The sequence below is a fragment of the Peromyscus maniculatus genome, chromosome 8 (assembly GCF_049852395.1).
Source record: "Peromyscus maniculatus bairdii isolate BWxNUB_F1_BW_parent chromosome 8, HU_Pman_BW_mat_3.1, whole genome shotgun sequence".
In the NCBI taxonomy this organism is placed as follows: domain Eukaryota; kingdom Metazoa; phylum Chordata; class Mammalia; order Rodentia; family Cricetidae; genus Peromyscus; species Peromyscus maniculatus.
Window position 1 is genome coordinate 38,936,892 of NC_134859.1, and position 21,257 is coordinate 38,958,148.

Genomic DNA, 21,257 nt, shown 5'->3' on the forward strand with positions numbered 1-21,257 from the left:
TGCTGGGGATTAAAGGTGTGTGCCACCACACTTGGCTATTTCCTGGTCTTAAGAGCCTCCCTTCAGAACAGTGGTTCTCAACCTTCCTAATGCTACAACCTTTTACAGTTCCTTGTGTTGTGGTGACCCCCAACCATAAACTTATTTTCATTGCTACTTCATAACTATGATTTTGCTACCGTTTGAATCTTAATGTAAATACCTGATATGCAATCCCTGCGAAAGGGTCATCTGATCCCCCAAGGGGTGGTATGAACCATTGCTTTAGAACTCTCCGAGTCTTAACGAGCTTCCCTCCAGGATGCAATGTTTCATTCAGTTCAAAAGGGCACAGCAACTCTGGTAGAAATGGAGCTTCCCACCTCGCCGCTGTCTCTGCGCAGATAAGCAAGCCTGTGTGTCCTTGCGGCCTCCTTCCTACTTGTGCTTGCGAGCCAAGGCCACCACCTCCCATACCCAGGCCCAAGACAACCTTGATTATAACTTTACTTTTTATCTAGTGCCTTCCTGCTTTGTGACTCCTTGTGACCCCTCCAGCCCCAGAAACCGGTCAGAAGAAGAAACGCCTTTTGTTCTCGGACCTGAAGGCTCTTTCCCTTCAGAACCCCAACACGGCTCTTTTTTGTTTTTGGTTTTTCAAGACAGGGTTTCTCTGTGTAGCTTTGCACCTTTCCTCGAACTCACTCTGTAGACCAGGCTGGCCTCGAACTCACAGAGATCTGCCTGCCTCTGCCTCCCGAGTGCTGGGATTAAAGGTGTGTGCACCACCACCCGGCCCAATGCAGCTCTTCTTTGGAACTGGAGAGAGATACAGGATCTGTCTCTCCCTTGGGAGGAGGGGGGCTCATGGCGGTCACTCTTCTAATAAGGCTCACCTTAAAAGTCCTTATCTCAGCTTCATTCCTACAAATCTGCTGTCCTTTACTTCCCACCCTTCTCAGGCAAGGATGGCAGATGGCTTTCTCCGCCAACGGACACCCCATACCAATTTCAAAGTCCTACTTCTTCCCGGCCGACGCTTTCTTAGAATAAAAGGGACTCTCTGAGGTTGTAAGTTCACATTGTCTTACAATTCAGCCGTCCACAGAATTAGCTCCTGGGTTTGTTTTTCAGAAACCTGAGCCTAGCCACTGTAGGAAGTGGGGCTTTCTTAAAGGATGGTCAGAAGCCAGGTATAATTATGAATGTCCCTAAAATACTCTGGCTTGGGGGTAAAGTCACCTTAACATTGAGAGGTGTGTGTGGTGGTGGGGCGCTGGCTGATAGCCACGCCTTGCATATGCTAAGCAAGCACTGTGCCTCTGAGCTGTATCCCAGCCTTGCTCTGGAGACAGGGTCTTTCTTGATAGTCCAGACTGGCCTTGAACTCTCGATTTTCAAGCCTCAGCCTCCTGGGTGCTGGCCTTCAGGCCTAACTTTCTTCAGGTTGGAGCACTCTCAGCCCCAGCGTAAAGCCCTGAACCTTTCTGGAAAGTCTTCCCTTTAGAGTCCCGTTCACGCTTGTGGAAGTTGTCACATAGTGTCACACATCAGATGAAGCCACTGTGTGTGACATTCCCCTCCATTGCTCTGGGGTCCTCTCGGCTCAGGGCCACTTCTGAGATTCCATTTGGCACTGCAGCAGTTCTGAGCTGCCCCTGAGGAGAGACGCTGTTCACACAAGGTCACTGATTCTGCCACTCGGGAGCATGGCTGCTCCACCTAGATCCCCAATCTGGCCCTCGGGCTGCTTCTCATGTTTGTGCCGTTCTGTATGGCCCTTCTATGGGAGCTGAGATGGCACACTGACTGCTCCCGCTGGTCCTCTTTTTCACCCAGCTGTCAGCCTGGGCTGGCACTTCTGCTGAGGTCACACTATCCTCTGCACCCAGTCAGTCCCCTTCGCTGTTGCTACCCTCTGGCCCCCTTTCTTTTCTAAAATGGGCGGGACACAGTTTCCTCTTCCCCATCCTCCTATGGGGATAGGGGTGGCCTGGGGCCAGGCTGTCACGACAGCCTGAGGTGGCAGCACCTTTGGCCATCTGCCACTTGTTCTCTTTACACAGGTCCAGGATGGCCATTCGGGTGGCCTCAGAGGCTCTGGGGGGTGGGGGAGGTTGGTTCTCAGGCATCACACTGCACCTCAAACTCTTCCAGAAATCTCATTACTAAATTGATTTGCCTGGCAGTTTTCTGCCGTTGAGATCATGTTGGGTTTCTCCCAGGAGCTGCGGAGTCCACTTGTCCTTTACACAGGCTTCCCTGAGCTACATTCCTGTCATGGGCAGAGCTCGAGTACTTGTCCTAGATGACCCCACTCTGGATGTTCGCTCCACTGCAGGGTCCTTAAAAATGTATTTGAGGGCTGGAGAGATGGCTCAGAGGTTAAGAGCACTGGCTGCTCTTCCAGAGGTCCTGAGTTCAATTCCCAGCAACCACTTGGTGGCTCACAACCATCTGTAATGAGATTTGGCGCCCTCTTCTGGCCTGCAGACATGCATGCTGTATACATAATAAATAAATAAATCTTTAAAAAAAAATGTATTTGATATTCTCAGTAGGAAATGACTGTGGTGTTTGTATGTGTATACATCCACATACATGTATACATACATACATGTTGGCATGCACACATGCACACATACATAACACCAGCAGCTAAGGGGGCAGAAACAAAACCAAGCAGGCACTCTAGCCTACACGTAAAGGGCAGAATGAACATGGAGAAGAAGACTATGACTAATGACATGAAATGCCATTGACTGGGAAAGATGAGGACTGGGAACTGACCACTGGCGTGATCGACAGGGATCTCACTCTGACAGGGACAGTTTGGTGGGATGGAGTAGACAAAACTCTGTTGGTGTAGGGTTAGAGCAGAGAGAGGGAAAATGGAGACCGTTTATAGATGGTTATTAGGAAGTTTAGCTGTAAAGGGGCTGGGCAGCAAGCAGAGAGGGGAAGTAGGAAAAAACCAGCATTCCGTGTATTAGTTAAGGATGTGCTGAACCCAAGGGCCCACCCTGCGATCCCGGCACTTAAGAGGATTGCAGTGCTTCATGGGGCTCAGGAACCCAAAGTGAGTCCGTCTCAGCTACATAGTGAGTTCCAGGCAAACCTACGCTACACGACGTCCTGCCTCAGACAATAAAACTAAAGAATGAATGTGATGAAAACAATATCCTTGGACTGGGGATGGACGGAGCTCAAGTGGCAGAGTGCTTGCCTGCCATGCATGGAGCCCCGAGCTTCATCCCCAGCACCAGGTGAGCCAGAGTGGGCCGAAGCATCCCTGTAATTCCACACTCGGGAAGTGGAGGAAGGAGGGGCAGTCCAAGCTTGCTCTCAGCTATCCAGGGTCAGAGTCAGCCTGGGCTACATGAGAATCTCTCTCGGGAGCCACGGCAACAGTAATGATAATAGCATCATTGTTGGCTGACGGACCTGGCTTAGCAGAAGGTGAACACCTGATAGCGTGAGCCAGGCAGCAGGAACGAATGGCATCCTTTATTGAGACTGGGGAGGGAGGGTGGGACCCAGGACTCTTCATCTGCGATAGCAAGCCACTTGGGGAGAACTTCATTTTATTAAGAAATCTGTCTTTTTAGGCTAAGCAGGGTGGCTCATACTTGTAATTCCAGCACTTGGGGGGGCTGAAGCAGGAAGGTTGCCACATATTCTAGGCCAAACTAAACTAATAATGAGTTCCAGGCCAACTTGAACAACAGAGTGAGACCATGTCTCCAAATAACAAAGAGACAGAGACAGAGACAGACAGACAGACAGACAGACAGACAGACAGACAGACAGACAGACAAACAGAAAGTGAACAAGCAGAGCCAAGCTGGGGTTTTCAGGATCTCCTGTATCCCGGGTTGGCCTCCAATTCACTATATAGCTGAAGATGACCAGGAACTTCTGATGCCCCTCCCCCGTCTCCCAAGGCTGGGATCACAGGTTTGTGCACCATGCCCAGTTTATTAAGTGGTGCTGGAGCCTGAAACAAGGGCTTCAGGCATTCCAGGCAAGTTTGCCATTTTGGCTGGACTGGCTGCCCATTGAGCCCCTGGGATCTACCCGTGTCTGTCCCCTTCTCCCCAGCTCTGGGGCTACAGACACAGGTAGCCACCACCACCCCCCTTAGCATTTTCGTGGGTGCTGGGAATTGAAATTCAGATCCTCGCACTTGCTCAGCAAGCGCTTTACCAACTGAGTCATCTCCCTGGTCCTGAAATCACATGTTCAATGTGATTTATAATATCGATCGTGAAAAAGCAAGTGCGTTGTCAGAGCCACAGAAAATCAGCTTCAGAGATCCCAGCTGTGCCCCCAGGTCTTCCCAGGGAAGCGCGGCTGCCTCAGGAGAGGCAGTGGAGGCACAGGATTAAACAATGCCCCAGAGATACTTCAGGGTAGCCAGAGAAGGGGACTTTCTGAAGGTCACTGGTGGTCCAGATTACATTAGAACGGTCAGGTGGGAAGAGAGAAGAGAAAGAAGCAATTGTGTTTTACAGTTCACTGAGTTCCGTTTGGAACTGGAAAGGATGACGAACGAGGCGGCAGAAAACAGTCTTCTATTTTAAGTAAATGGATGGAGCGAGGATGAGCAGGTTAAATTAGCTAAGGAGCAGTGCTGGGAAGGAGGAGAGAAAAGAACCTATTTTAAGAAAGTGGATGAGGTGTTGATGATTTCATTACATTAGCTCAGAAACCAGTCGACGTTCATTATGGCTTTCAGGGCAGAGAGCCAGGGACTCTACTCTGAAGCCGTGGGAGACATGGGCCGCAAGGAGCAGTCAGAAGCAAAGATGGATAAAGAATAAATCCTTTAGTAGGGGTGCAGGTCAGTCAGTGCTCGTCTGACGCCCACAGACATCAAGCACACGTGCGCGCGCGTGCGCGCGCGTGCGCGCGCGCGCACACACACACACACACACACACACACACACACACACACTAAAGATCTCTCTTTAAAATATTTTAATTGTGTTTGGGGTGTAACATACACAGAGTGCAAATGCCTCAGAGGTTAGAAGAGGGCGTTGGATCCCTGGGAGCTTAGATCCCTGGAGTTAGAGGCAATTGTGAACTACCCAGAGTGGTGCTGGGGACTGGATCCTCTTCAAGAGCTGTACATGCCCTTCACCACGGAGCCACCTCTCCAGCTCCAGCAGTTCAAATGCATTCACTAACTTTGGAGGAAGCACCATTCTCCTTTAACTGGTGCAGAGGGGTGGGTGGGTGCCTTGCAGAAGCCTCCAGGCAGCCTGGCAGCCTGCCTTTATCACCTGGACTTCTCGACAGCCAAGAACTTGCCGGTTTGTAAATATGGTGAGTTGTATCTTTACATAATGAGAGTCCGTCTCCAATTACTGAGATTGTCATCTCCACACAGAGACCTTACAGTAGAAAAATCAAACAACGACATTGCTATTGTTTGGAGGAAGACTCCTGTTGTGCACCCAGGCAGGCCTTGAGCTTGGGATCCTCCTGCCTCAGACTCCCACGTGCTGGGATGACAGGTGTGCATCATCATGCCCACATTACACACTTTCCCTGATGAATGAAAACAATTTCTGTGTGAGCTGAGTTAGAGCTGTAGGATGGCTTGGCAAGTGACAGAGTCCTCATGTTGACTGTCTCGGGTGGCCGAGACGATCACCACACACCAGTACAGTGAATACTCCTCACCTAGTGTCTTTACACGGTGTATGGATCTGTGTGTGTGAGTCAACAGCAAAAGAGCTTGTCACGTTCCCTTCAGTACCACCATTTAGCAACAGACAGCTACAGTTGTGAGGTTTGCCTAAGGAAGGAAAGGGGTGGGTGAGCAATGGAGAGAGGAAGAGAGATGTGACTGGGAACAGCGGTACACACCTGAGAGGTGGAGGCAGGAGGATTACAAGTCCTGAGCTAGCCCGAATTACATAGGAAGATGGTCTCTATAAAAAACGAATGAGTAAATAAATCAAGAACAATTTCATCTCTGTGTTTATTTTTTTATTTTGGCGTGTGTGTGTGTGTGTGTGTGTGTGTGTGTGTGTGTGTGAGAGAGAGAGAGAGAGAGAGAGAGAGAGAGAGAGAGAGAGAGAGAGAGAAGGAAGGCAAGAGGAAGACCCTGAGCGTCTTCTATCACTGTCTGCCTTACTCCTTTCGTTTATTTTACTTTGAGACCAGGTCTCACTATGTGGGCCTGTCTGGCCTAGAACTCACAGAGATCTTCCCACTTCTGCCTCTCGGGTGCTGGCATGAAAGGGGTGTGCCACCACACCTGGGTTTTGCCGTATTCTTTTAGGACAGGCTTTCTTAATGAGCCTGAAGTCCCCGTTTCTGCTAGGCTGGCGGGCCAGTGGGTCTGTGGAACCCCTGACGCTGGGGTCATGGGAATCTGGCTCTTCACTCAAGTCATCAGGCCTTTATAGCAAGAGCTCTCTGCCCACTGGGCCATCTCCTCAGGCCATCTTCCCTGCTTTTAAGGTGGGCCTATCTAGTCTAGCAAATAAAAGCTACTGTTTCACATCGTAGTATCTGAAAATATTTTCTTGTACCAGAATTGTTATTATACAGCCTTCATTTGGGCTGGTTTCATCCTTTTGCTCTATGAAATAGCTTCACAGTACATATGCTACCGCCAGAACATGTGTGCATATTTAAAGATACATTGAACAGGGCTGGAGAGATGGCTCAGTGGTTAAGAGCACATCCACTTCTTCAGAGGACCTGAGTTTGGTTCCCAGTACACATGTCAGGTGGCTCACAACTGCCTGTGACTCCAACTCCAGGGGATCCAACGCCCTCTCTGGGCTTCTGTGGGTACTGCACACTTGCGGTACACAGACATACATGCAGGCAAAATACTTGTACACATAAAATAAAAATAAAATTTAAACACAGCAGCTTTGTGTGTGGTGGGGAGTAGAAGTTCTTATGCTAAGTGGGAAGCACCGTCCTCTGTCTGTAACTGAAATTGTGAATGAAGTGCCATCCTTTGGAGGAGGTGAGTGGCTATTTGGGGCTTGTCCCTCACCTTCTAATTATATGCCTCCATGGTGAAGTCTGTGGGTGGACTCGAACCTCCTATTTGTTCTGTACTTTGCACAGTATCCACGGCTGCACTCTGGGCCCAGGCAGGTGCTCTGGATGGACTTGGCTGGGAGGCAGAGTGGATGGAGGAACCTGCCGAGGCTCCAGTGAGTCCCTGGAGACCTTTCTGCCTTGCAGACCCAGCCAGTGTGCACAGCGTGCAAACTGTGGTCAAATCGACACAGGCAATAGTGGCAGGAGGAGGTGGAGAAATGACCTCATTTCTCACAGTTCCCGAAACACCATGTGGCGGATGCCTCATTCCGAGCAAAATTCCAGTAATAGTTGTGCCCCAGTTCGCTCCGAGAACTTAAATTATGCATTTCTGCTGTCCTTCTCTCTCATCCCCCCGCCCCCCCATCTATCACAGTGCCAGAGTCACACCAGCTGAATGTCCTCACAGTTGGAAATATATGTGATTTGCTGCTTGCTCAGAAATATTTTCTGAGAAGAGGGTCAAAAAACCTTCTGAAGCAGGGTCATTCTTGAGTGGCATGATTAAATGCAAGCACGTGACCAGGGCATTGTGAACTGGCAACTTCCATTTATAGAAGTTCAATACTTCTAAGAAATGCCTGTAGCAAGCGTTATTCAGCCAAACTGATTATAAATTATAGAAGAATTAAATGAGCCCACAAAGATATAGTCAAGCACATTACCACTACTGTGGCAACCCACAACTAGTCCCTCTACAGTGTGGGATCAAAGCCACAGCATCTTGACTTTGTGACATTACTGCAGCCCAGGTTCTGAGTTCATCATGAGATCTCACCGAGTTGGGTGTTTCAGTTCACTGGCTCACTGTCATGGGGAAGTAATAAAGAGCAGTTCCTGGAAAAAGAGTCAGACATTTTTAGTTTATCCATAAAGGACGCTGAGGTGTGTTCCGAATAAGCAATAAAGACAGGCAATAAAGACCAGGAGCAACCTATGCCAGGACTGTGTTAAATGGTGGTAGTGGTGGTAGTGGTGGTGATGGTGGTGGTTGTGATGACAATGACGATGATGATGATGATGATGATGATGATGATGATAGTAGTGGTGATGGTGGTGAAGGTGATTACTTCAGGGCTGGAAATGGAACTTGGGGCCTTGTATATACCAGGAGAACACTCTACCTCTGAGCTACATTCCCAGCCCCATAGTGATACATTTTAAGTCTTGAAATAGAGCTGGGGGTGGTGTCCCATGCCTTTAATCCCAGCACTCAAGAGGCAGAGGGATCCCTGGAACTCACAGTGTAGAATGAGAGAACTGACTCCTGCAAACTGTCCTCCGACCTCCCACACATACTGTGCATATGTCCACATACAGACATGCAATCATTCCTTCATTCATTAGGAAAGCCTGAATTCTCTGGGCGGTGGTGGTGCACACCTTTAACCCCAGCACCTGGGAGGCAGAGGCAGGTGGATCTCTGTGAGTTCGAGGCCATTGTGGGCTACAGAGTGAATTCCAGGATAGCCGGGGCTATCCAGAGAAAACTTGTCTCAAAAAAAAAAAAAAGAAAAGAAAAAGAAAAAGAAAGCCTAAATTATGTTATATTATCAGACCCCTGGCTGTTCTGAAACTTGCTTTGTAGACCAGGCTGGCCTCAAACTCACAGAGATCCACCTGCCTCTGCCTCCCAAGTGCTGGGATTAGACGTGCACCACCACTGCCTAGTTCTATGTTTTCTTTTCCTTTTCTCTTTCTTTCTTTCTTCCTTCTTTATTCCTTTCTTCCTTCCTTTCTTTCTTTTTTCCTTCCTTCCTTCCTTCCTTCCTTCCTTCCTTCCTTCCTTCCTTCCTTCCTTCCTTCCGTTCTTTCTTTCTTTTTATCTTATGTGCACATTTGTCTATGTGAGGGTGTTGAATCCCATGGAAATAGAGTCACAGACAATTGTGAGCTGTCATGTGGATGCTGGGAGTTGAACCCGGGTCCTCTGGAAGAGCAGCCACTGCTCTTAACCAATGAGCCATCTCTCCAGCCCTGGGTTTTCTTTTTAGATAAGCGTTTGGGAGAGCTGGGGATACGGCTCAGTGGGTACAATGGTTTCCTAACACATATAAGTGCCTGGTTTTAATCCACCATGGTGACTCGTGACTGTAATCCCAGTACTTGGGAAGGGGTGGCAGGAAGATCAGAAATTCAAGGCCATCCTCTGCTATATAGTAAGATGGGGCTGGCCAGCCTGGGACACATGAGACCCTGTCTTGAAAACATACACAAAAATTCACAATCACAGCTGCACAAGCTCAATGAAATTTCCTAGAACAAACAACTGCTTCCCCTTCAGACCCGTCATATTCTGTCTAACGATTCTCCAGAAGGACTGCACAGATGACAGTGATCTGCTAAGATGATGGAGCTGAAACCCCCTGCTGCCTGCAATAACACAATTATTACAATGTCACATACAGCACAATGCATTTTGTGCAACTCTGTTGCCGCATAGCTAGTCCCCCAGAATCGCTTTTAAAATTTTTTGCAGGCTTTTAAAAAATTAATTAATTTATTTTTATTTTATGTGCATTGGTGTTTAGCCATGGGTGTCAGGTCCCCTGGAACTGGAGTTACAGATAGTTGTGAGCTACCATGTGGGTGCTGGGAATTGAACCCAGGTCCTCTGGAAGAGCAGTCAGAGCTCCGAACCACTGAGTTATCTCTCCAGCCCCTCAACAATTTTTTTTAACATTCCTTTGTTACATGTGTGTGCACATGCATGCACAGACATCAGAGGACAACTTGAGGAACTCAGCTCTCTCCTTCCACCGTATGGGTTCTAGGACTAGAACTCAGGTCCCAGGCTTCGTGGCAAGTGCCTTTCTTTACCTGCTGAGCCATCTTGTCAGCCCTGTTTCCTCTGAATTGAGATAGTCCCTACTGGGCTGATGAGAGAGGTTCGAAAGACTCAGGAAGCTAAAGATGAGCCCTTAGGGTGGGCTGTGATCTTTAGAAGGTGGGAGAGATTCCAACAGATCTGAATGGGTTAGACTGGTGTATAAAGTGAGTTAAGAAGGTTCTGAAGCATCCGGAGAAGGATAAAATGGGGAAAAGAAGATGTGGGACCTTGCTGGGTCACTTGAAAGAAAATATGGCAAGAGCTGCACGGAGTCAAAATTTTTAAAGGAAAAAAATGGAAGCTCAATCCAGTACCTGAAAGCCTCTGGGAGGCTTTGAAGTCTGAGCAACAGTTCATCAAAGGGACAAAAGAAGGAGTGGATGACAGCGTGAGACAGGCCAAAAGGAGTTAGCCTGTCCCGGGGCTGGGAAATGAGTTCACCCGGAGAGTATACTGTGTTCATTTCCCCCACAGGAGAGTTGAGCCGGGCAGTGGTGACCCACACCTTTCATACCAGCACTCGGGAGGCAGAGGCAGGGAGATCTCTGAGTTCCAGGACAGCTTGGCCTACAGAGTGAGTTCCAGGGCTACACAGAGAAACTCTATCTTTAAAAAAAAAAAAAGAAAGAAAGAAAAGAAAAGAAAGAAGGAAGGAAGGAAGGAAGGAAGGAAGGAAGAAAGAAAGAAAGAAAGAAAGAAAGAAAGAAAGAAAGAAAGAAAGAAAGAAAGAAAGAAAGAAAGAAAGAAAGAAAGGCAAGAAAATGGAGAAAAAAAAAGTTTATTGGGACTAAAGTCTGTTTGCTTGGCCTGGTGCGGTGGACGTAGAAACAATGACTTCGGTTCCATCCCAGAAGCTGCCAGGTTTGGGGACCCAGTGCCAGTGGCAGGCATGGCAGACAAGAGCAGAACCTTGAGTCTGAGCTAGACAAGCAGTGCAAGCCGGCTCTGCAAAGCCAGTCAGTGATGGAGAGATGCGCAGCAGCCCTGCAGCAGCGCCCCAGGACGATGAGCCCTGGAGTGGCTCGTGGAAAATGACTGTGGATTGGGAGAGCTGGACAGGGTAGTGTGCCTCTGCAGCCAGCATTTCTCTTGATAAAATAATCCGAGTAGGAGCTCCTTTCCTGCTGCACTGGACCTTGCTGAGTCCCGAGACCAATTGGCACTTGGTAGTAAGCCTTTGGAGACCTCTCTCCATTAAATTTTTTTCCATTATACAGTGCTAACCCTAGAGTTAGGTAAAGCATCTAGAGGGAGAGTTAAAAAAAAAAAGCACTTAAAGTATTTAAAGGAATACTCACCTGGCAGGGGAGATACTGTGACCAGGCAGGTGGTTCTCCAGAGCAAGGCTTCTCCATTACATTTCATATGTGCTGATCCCTGCAATTTCTCCAAATTCAAGAATTTTGGATGCAAAGCTTGTGGCAGTAAGGACTGTATTCACACTCTCCTTAAAAAAAAAAAAAAAAAGGTTAAAGAAGGCATCCTGCATACAGAGAACAGGCACTCCCAGAAGGCATCGAGTCCTTAGGTGAAAATCCCAGTGTCATAGGTGGGCTACTTCCCTATGCACTGCTGGCCAGGGAGCCTCCTAGGGTCCATGTAAAGCTAGTTTAACATATACTCCACAGGGCTCAGTTGGTAAAATACTTACCACACAAGCATGAAGATCTGAATTCAAGCTCCTAGTAACCACATAAAAATGGTGTAGCAGTGTGTATCTAACTGAGGAGCAGGGGGATGACACAAATGGACCCCTGAAGCTCATTGGCCATCCAGCTAGCCAAACTGATGAATTCCAGCTTTAGTGACAGACTGTCTCAAACATATATATGTGTAGTGTGTTGATATTTGTGTGTGTATGTGTGTGTGTGTGTATATACACACACACACACACATACATACATACATACATACATACATACATACATACATACATATATGTAGAAGCCAGGCATAGTGGCACACACCTCTAATCCTAGCACTCAGGAGGCAGAGGCAGGAGGATCTCTATGAGTCTGAGGCCAATCTGGTTTACACGGTGAGTTCCAGGACAGCCAGATCTACATAGTAAGACCCTGACTCAAAATAATAATAATAATAATAATAACGTGGAGAGAAATTGAAGAAAACACTTGACATTGACCTTGGCCTCCATAAGCTTGCACACCTGCAAGCACATGTGCACACACAAACACATACATTGTACCACGCATAGGCACACACACAATCCACTCCACAGGAAATAGTTCGTGTTTGGAACTGTAGGCTGGGGCAGAGACCTGTGGCTGAGGAGGTCATGGGCTCCAACAAAGAGGTCCCGGCTGCTGTGGATATGTCAAACTGCTTCCTGGACGTTCATATTTAACCCAGTAGATTACTGCTAAGTTAGCCTCAGTCGGGAGAGAGAGACCTTTTTCTGCAGTGGGTGGTGGTTACTGCAGAGACTCAAACAATCAACATACCGTGAATAAAAGGCTATTATTGTGGCATAAAGGCCAGTGCTCTGCCATAAATGGAAGAAAATCACACTGCAGAAGAGGGAGCAGAAAGAATGAAGAGCCGGTGGAAGGGGTGAAGTGTTATATGTAGCCATTAGTTGCAAGACTTACAACACACACACCACCACCACCACCACCACCACCACCACCACCACCGCCACCACCACGTTACATAAACAGTAAACAGTTGCTAGGAGGGACTCTTCAGTGGAACTGCCTGGGAGCTGCAAGGACTCACCTTTTTTGTTTGTTTGTTGGTTTGGTTTGGTTTTTCCAGACAGGGTTTCTCTGTGTAGCCCTGGCTGTCCTGGAACCAGACACTGAGATCCCGGCATGCACCACCGAGCTCGTGCTGGGCAGGACTCAGCTTTTATGAGCTGTCACTCATGCTGGGGTGGGCTTTTGTCAATGCACTGCCTTCCAGTAGCCCTTGCTCTTTGGAGCAGCTCCTCCCCGAGGCTCCTGCAGTGGCCTCAGCGATCAAGCCCCCGACTCTCCGAGCTGGACTTGGCTGCAACCGCTTCTTTGTTCTGCTGTTCCTGTCTAAGGAGTGGAAGACATCACATCCCTCCAGGAAAAGTCACGTGACAGCAGTGTTTGTGCACTCTACGAAGTGATGTACAGTGCACAGCAGTCACTGATGGTGACATGATTGTGTTATTGGCTCATATTGTTACTATGCTGTGCTATTTTATGATGCCATGCTATGTTGGAGTGCATCTTCTATTTATTCCAAAACCTGTTTACTGATTGGGGTGATGGCACATGGCTTTAATCCCAGACCTTGGGAGGCAGAGGCAAATGGATCTCCAAGTTCTAGGCCAGCCTGATCTACAGAGTGAGTTCTAAGATGGCCAGGGCTATACAAAAAAACTTTGTCAAAACAACCAAAATACAAAACAAAACAAACAAAAAACCCTTTTTAATGGACGAGGGTTGTGACTCAATGGTTGAGTGTGAATCTAGCACATACAAAACCCTCTTTTACTCCTGGTATTGCAAAAAATTAACTAAATAAAAGTGTTCATTGTACAACACACCAGATAGCATCACACATCACATGCTTTCCACGTCTCTTGCTCACATTAGGCCATGTAGGGCTAAGCGACAGCACCCAGAGTTGTGTAAGTACACACTTCGCTGTTCTCATTCTGATGAAATTGCCTCAGGATGGAGTTCCCAGAATGCATCCCTGCCACAAAGTGACTCTGGATAGTAGAGGTTAATTGCAAACGTTCTGATAGTTCATTGCTACTTTTTTCATTTTAAAAAATGTTACGTGTATGGGCATTTTGCTCACATGTATATCTGTGCACTGCTTGTGTATCTGATGCCTACAGAGGCCAAGGACAGCATTTTGGATCCCCTAGAACTAAAATTACAGATGGTTGTGAGTTGCCATATATGTGCTGGAAATCAAACCTGGGTCCTCCAGGAAAGTACTCTTAACCACTGAGATGTCTCTCCAGCCCTCCATCAGTTACTTTTTAAACCATTATTTTCCTGTTCTCAAAAGTTAGCCACTGACGACTTCTTTAATTTTATGACTTCTAGATTTAAAATGATTTAACACATAACAAACACCCCAAAATGTAAGTGGTAATATACAACCAATATACATTCCTTTGTTTCATGTTTTGAGACAGGGTCTCATGCGGCACAGGCTGACCTTGGACTCACTATGTAGCTGGGGATGACCTTGAACTCCTGATCCTCCTGCTTCCCCCTCCTATGTGCTCCGATTACAGGCATGTGCTTTTTATGCCCTGCACTGATGTTTGTGTGTCTGGTGAATCCGCTGCCTCTGCCATCTTGACCAGGTGACTTTCGTAGAGAGTTCAAGGCTCTCTCCCAGCGATGTGTGCCTTGGCTTGACAGGCCTTGTGACTCTGACTCCAGGAAAAAGCTTTAGTGTGGTGGGTGTAGTTCTGCTTTAATTGCTGCAAGTACTGAAGGTCTCTGCTGTGGTACTTCACAGCCAGCTGGAATGCTGCCACTTACTGTGAGATGGCTCACTAACAGCTCTGGGTGTGGTGTGCCTGGCTGCAGGTATTGGGGTGCCTGTAGTTCCTGTGGGCACGTGAGGGTGTGGCTGTCCTGGTGAGCCATAGTGAGCTTGCTTGCTAGTGACACACTGATGTTAGTGTCTTTTCAGAGGCCCTTGGCCCTGGCCTGCTAGAGGAAGACTGTTCAGTTGCTTCCTGGAGCTGAGGGTTGGTGGTTGGTGTTTCTTAGACTTCAGATGATGGCTGAGATGAGAACAGGCTGTTAACTGCTTCTTGAGACTGAAGGCAGATTCGTAATGCTGCCTGCCTGTTTTCCAGGGCCTCGGTGAGCCAAGCCAGTTACAGAAGGACACTGGGCTGTTTCCTGGGACTGTGGGCGGGTGAGGGGGCCACCCATCTGCTTTCTAGGACCTCAGTTGCTCAAGCTGCTTAGGGTACACTGCCAGGCTGTTTCCCAGGACAGTGGGTGGGTCACTGAGGCCACCTGGCTGTTTGGCAGGGCTGGGTTGATCCTTCACAGCACTGCTTAGGGGCTCCAAAGTAGCAGCACAAAGCAGGAGCCTACCCGTGGGAAGGCAAACATAGACCACACTCTTTCAGGACAATGCGGAAGCTGGGAATCCGGGAACTCAGAGCTTGTAAGCACTGCAGATCCGTGCAACAAATGCTATCCCTTGGATGGGTGGGAATTGCTGGGTCTCCTGCTTGTCTACCCGTCTCTCACACCCCAGGCAGGGTCTCTGGCCCAGGCCAGTCTTGAGCTCCTTGTATAGCTGAGAATGAATGTGAACTCCTGAGGCTCCTGTTTCCGTTTCTTCTTGCTGGGATTACAGGTGTGCAACACCATGCCTGTTCCATGAGGTGCTGGGAACCAAACCCAGGGCTTTGTGCATGCTAGGCAAGACTTCTATCAGCTCATCTACAGCCCCAGCCCCTTCTTACCTTTGCTATAGGGAGTGAAATCCCCCTTACTCCAGGGCAGATCTTGAAAGCCTGGAGAAAATGCTGTATGCTTAGCTCCCTTCTCTACAAGTTCAGCGCGCATCTCCACACCATACAAAGCACAGCTTCAACCTCAAGTCTTCCAGCTGAGGGACATAGTCTACACACCTCTAGTAGGCATTGTGCTCTCATCCTCCAGTAGGGGGCGCCATCTGGATTTGTCTCTTTCTTGGGTTGTTTTATAGGCGTCTTGATACCTGGGGGTGGAGTAGGGAAAGAAACAGGGACATGAGATTGAGATGATGAAAACGTGCACCAAGGACTGGAAACGTCACAAACTACAGTGACACCTGCTCTTTGTCAATGAGTTTATGCTCTTCATAAGTGCTTATCAAAAACTGCTCTAAGCCGTAAACCAATGAGAAACCAGGAAAAGCATGTCTTCCCCCTTAGCTTAAACTCTCATCATTTTTTCGGGAGTTGGTGGCACACACCTTTAATCCTAGCACTCTGGGGGCAGAGGCAGGCGGATCTCTAAGTCTGAGGCCAGCCTGGTCTACAGAGCTAGTTCTAGGATAGCTAGGGCTACACAGAGAAACTCTGTCTGGAGAAACAAACAACAAAAACCCTCACCATTGCCCCTCTGGAAATGCTGAGTGAGCCCTGCCTGACGGGTCATTTCCAGGAGACTAGTCAGTGTCACTGTGCTAAGGAGAAAGGTGAGGCTGAGGGCAGCTTTCTAATAAATTTTTCTCTAACTTCTCTAATTCACAGCCAAATTTCTGCTGGCATTGTTAAATTTTACCCACATTATTTCTAAAAAGTTATAAATTAATCTACTTATTTCTTGCAACAGGGTTTCACATAATCTCAGCCTAGCTTTGAACTCTTGAACCTCTGGTCTCCTGGTTTGTGCAGTGCTAGAGGGGGAACTTGGGGCTTCCTGCATGCTAGGCAAACACCTATCAGGTGAGCTGCATCCCCCGGCCCACTCCCCTCACGTTTTTATAGAGCTAGTGCAGTGGGTTTCTAGGTAAAGTCATTCCAATCAGGGCCAGTGATAGGGCTCAGTGGGCAAAGGTGTTTGCTGCCAAGTCTGAGTTCAATGCTTGGGACCCGCATGATGGGAGAACCAACTCCCGAAAGATATCCTCTGACCTTCACACCTGCAGTGTGGGTGTGGCGTGATTACCGCCTCCAAATAATAATAATTTTTAAACATTTAAAATAACTCTAACTAGCATAGCATCTAGTCCAGATTTTTTTTTTTTAAATGCTGGGGGTAGGACTCAGGCCCTCATGCCATGCTAGGCAATATAACCAGAAGACACATCCACGATTTCCTCAGGCACATCATTTTCAGTGACATAACCGTGACCAGAGTCCAGTGTCCTGTTCGCCCTTTCGTGAACATTTTCCCACGTAATTGAAAACTAGACAAATATTGGATGAGTGGATGACTGCGTGGCGTGTTAATTCACTTGGCCCTCGGCTTGCACACAGGTCCGCGTCTAATGGACTCAATGCCCTGCAGAGAAACGCTCAGCCGCCTCTTGCAGTCTCAGGCAATGGCAGCAAGGGCAGTCTGTGTCGCTTGTGCGTGACCCTGCTGCCTTCAGGAGTTTCTCCCCTCCTGCCTCTCCCCTGCTAGGCCAGGCCTCTTGCCTTGGTGTGACCAGATTCTGAAGGCCATTTCGGGCCCAGGCCCTGCCACATCTTGTCTCCTTCACTTCCCAGAGCTCTCTAATTTAAACCTCCCACGGGCAACCCTGTCTCAGAGCTTTTTTTCCTGAGTCTTTCTGCTTTTCTGTTGCAAAAAATAAAAGATTAAAGTAGGAAAAAGCTACATAAAGCCATGTGTGGCTGGAAGCCTAAGATCCCCCAGAGTATGCCTCTATCATCGGCAGGAGTTGATTTCCTCTTAAAGCTGGCACAGGGGTGCATGCCGCTCATCTCAACACCCAGGGTGGGGAGGTGAAGGCAGGGTGATCAAAAGTTTTAGGTCAGCCTTGGTATACAGTGAGCTTGAGGCTAATCTGAGATATATGAGACCCTGTCTCAAAATTGTTTTTACATCCCAATTTATAGTCTTAAAAATAGTGCTAGGTCTAGAGTTATATACTTTTATCTCTGTGTGTATGTGTGCGCTCACACATGTGAGTACAGGTGCCCAGAGGGTGGAGAAGAGGGCGTCATGTCCCCCGGAACCAGTCATTGTGGTTTGGGGGACTGAACTTGGGCTCCGCAACGTGCAAAGGCAGCATGGGGTTTTAATCACTGAGTCGCCTCTCCAGTCCCACTTAAAATTTTGTTTTGTTTGAGACAGGGTTTCTCTCCATAGCCCTGGTTATCCTGGAACTCACTATGTAGATCACACTGGCCTCGCACTCACATAGATCCTCCTACCTCTACCTCCAGAGTGCTGGGAAATAAAAATGTGAACCATCATATCTAGCCCCACTTAATATTTCTTTAAGCCCCACATAATACTTCTTTAAGATAGTCAAGCCAGAGGCTGGAGAGATGGCTCAGCAGTTGAGAACACTGTTGCCTCTTTCAGAGGCTCTGACTTCAGCTCCCGGCACCCAATTCAGTCTGGTCATGTCTCTAGGAGCTCTGACACCTCTGGCCTCCACAGGCACCTACACTCACATGCACATATCCACATGCAAGCATACACATACCCACACATAAAAATGAACCTAAAAAAGACAGTAAAACCACATCATATTGTGTATTTATTGTATCTCACAGATCATGTTCTAATGATTTCATTATTACGGAGGCAGGGTCCCACACATCACAGGCTATCCTCAAACCTGCTATGAAGCTGAGGTTGACCTTGAACTTCTGATCTTCACGGCTCCACCCCCCAAGTGCTGGGAACCACTATACTTGGGTTATGTGGTACTGGGGACAGAACTTGGAGCTTCAGAACACACACTAAGCAAGCATCCTGCTAACTGAATCATACTCCTATCCCCAGAATTAGTTTTTAGAATTAGTAGAGCAGTGTGGGACTCTCCAGGTATCCTTGGGTTGCCTGACAAGGACAGGCACAAAATCTTCGTAGGAACATTCTAGCCCATAAGGAACATTCTAGCCCATACCTCCACAGACTCCTCATAGAATTACCAGTGTGCACTCTATTTCATCTGTTCTTTTACTTGCAGTACTGGAGATTGGATCCAGACCGTGTGCATACTGTCCAAGTGCTGTACCACTGAACTACAGCCCCGGCCCTTTACAAGTCCAGCTCAAGATAAACATATGTGGGTCCGTGAGATGGCTCAGTAGAAACGAGGTGCTTGCTGCCAAACCTGAGGACCTGAGCTGTTTCCAGAGAACCAACTCCCAAAGTTATTCCCTAATTTCCACATGTGTGACATAGCATGTACATGTATGCAATCGCAGGTGCGTACACACACACACACACACACACACACACACACACACACACACACGGTGTTACAGCTTGACTCTGAAACGTCCCCCACAGGTTCGTGTTTTAAGTGTTTTGTCCCTAGCTTGTAGAGCTATTTTGAAGTGTGTGGAACTTTTAGGAGGTGTCACCTGATTGGCACAGTAAGTACTAGAAACAGTCGTTTTAATGCTGGGCTCTCCCGCCCACTCCCGCCTGTCTGCTGCCAGGTTCTGCTGAGGCCTCACCCCCACCGTCGACTAAGTCATGCAGCAACACAAGCCTTCCGTGAGTTCCTCTTTGGCTGCCAGATCACAGCCGTGCAAAAGCAACCGTCACAATAAAACCTGAATCTGTCCTGAGCCAAGAGGAGGGTGGATGATCTAGGGATTTGATACCATAAGGCAAAAAGCAGATATGTGTTCCAGACTAGTCAGGGCTACCTAGAAAGACTGTCTCAGAAAACTAAAACAACGAAAAGCCCTGTGCCTGTCAACACTTGGTATTTGTCAGCCATCCTGATTTGGCCCATCTAATAGACACATCACAGTGTGTCACTCATTTTAATGCCCAGTGTCTGACAATGCTAAGCAGTTTTCACGATGTCATTTGCATATCTTTAAAAATCATGATTGTGGCGCAAGCCTTTAATCCCAGCACTCGGGAGGCAGAGGCAGGCAGATCTCTGAGTTCAAGGCCAGCCTGGTCTACAGAGCAAGATCCAGGGCAGGCACCAAAGCTACACAGAGAAACCTTGTCTTGGGGGGAAAATTATGATTGTGTGTGCATTATGTAACGATACAGTATACGTGTTTAGTTGTCAGAGGACAACTTGCAGGATTTGGTTGTCTCATTCCATCAGGTGGGTTCCAAGAGGACACTCAGGCGGACACTCAGGCTGCCGGGCTCACATAGCAAGTTAACACCACCCACTGCACAATCTTCACAGCTCCTGTGCATCCGTTCAAATACTCACTTTTACCATTGGGTTGAGGGGCTGGCGAGATGGCTCAGCGGTTAAGAGCACTGGCTGCTCTTCCAGAGGACCCGGGCTCAATTCCCAGAACCGACATGGCAGCTCACAACCACCTCTAACTCCAGTTCTATGGAATCTGACCTTTTCTGGTCTCTGTGGGCACCAGGCACGCAAGTGGTGAACAGACATACATGTAGGTAAAATACCCACACACACAAAATAATTTTTCAGTTGGGTTGCTTGCTTCAAGACTCCTTTATTTTTATTATGTATATGTGTGCATCATTTGTTGGTTTGAGTTTGTGCGTGTGAATGCAGCACCCTTGGAGGCCAGGAGAGGGCACTGGATCCCCAGGAGACGGAGTGACAGCTGCGAGCTGCCTGATAGGAGTGCTGGGAACTGAAGTCAGGTCCTAGGGAAGAGCAGCAAGAGTTCTTCACCTCTGAGCCATCTCAGGCCCTGACTGGTTTCTTTCTTTTCTTTCAAGATTTCAATTTTATTTTGTGTGCTTTGGTGTTTTGTCCAAATTGATGTATGAGGGTGTTGAATCCCCAGGAACTGGAATTACAGACTGTTGTGAGCTGCCATGTGGGTGCCAGGAATTGAACCCGGGTCCTCTGGGAGAGCAGCCAGTGCCTTAACCACTGAGCCATCTCTCCAGTCCCCTGCTTGGTTTCTTAATCTCAATTCTTTATATAGTCTGATAAATCTTTTTACATATCTGCTAATATATATATATATATATGTATTGAGACAGGGTTTGTTTGTATAGTCTTGGCTGTCTTGGAACTAGCTCTTTAGATCATACTAGCCTCAAACTCGGAGATCCTCCTCCTGCTGCCTCTGTTGCCCTAAGTGCTGGGATTAAAGGTGTATGCCACCACCACCCTGCTAACATATATTCTTTATGTAATAAGAATTACTAAATTATATGACACATATTATCTCAACTATAATTTTTCACTATTTTTTTTGTTTGTTTTTTGTTTTGTTTTGTTTTTTGAGACAGAGTTTCTCTGTGTATCTCTGGCTGTCCTGGAACTTGTACTGAGACCAGGCTGGCCTTGAACTCACAGAGATCCACCTGCTTCTACCTCCTGAGTGCTGGGCTTAAAGGCATGCACCACCACTGCCCAGTGAAAATGTGTTTAACTTTGATAAACTCCTGTTATCATTACTATTATGTATTTGGCAACACTCAGGGTCAAATCTTGTAAAGCACTGGGGAGGCAGAGGCAGGTGGGTCTCTGGGTTCAAGGCCAGGGCTTCAATGAGAGCATATCTCAAAAAAGAGAACGTAGCCATCTACAGCATTCCACAATCATGTCCAATTGTGATTCGAAAACAGCTAATTCTACAAAGACCACGTAGTCTGAGAGAGGGCCATCACTTCCTAAAAATGTTGGATGTCTTTATTCTGTAGTGATCCAAAGTGACTTTGATATTTCACCCATCTATCTTCAGAAGACTGTTTAAAATATCTTTATAGGGGCTGCAGAGATGGTTCAGTGGTTAAGAGCACTTGCT

General features: G+C 47.7%; 1 non-coding gene across 1 annotated transcript; it reads left to right on the forward strand.

The window, feature by feature from the left end:
* The first annotated feature begins 11,176 nt into the window (after nt 1–11,176).
* LOC121831941 (U1 spliceosomal RNA) lies at nt 11,177–11,338 on the forward strand. Its single transcript, XR_006075533.2, has one exon. It is a non-coding gene; the product is annotated as a U1 spliceosomal RNA (small nuclear RNA).
* Nucleotides 11,339–21,257: the final 9,919 nt, after the last annotated feature.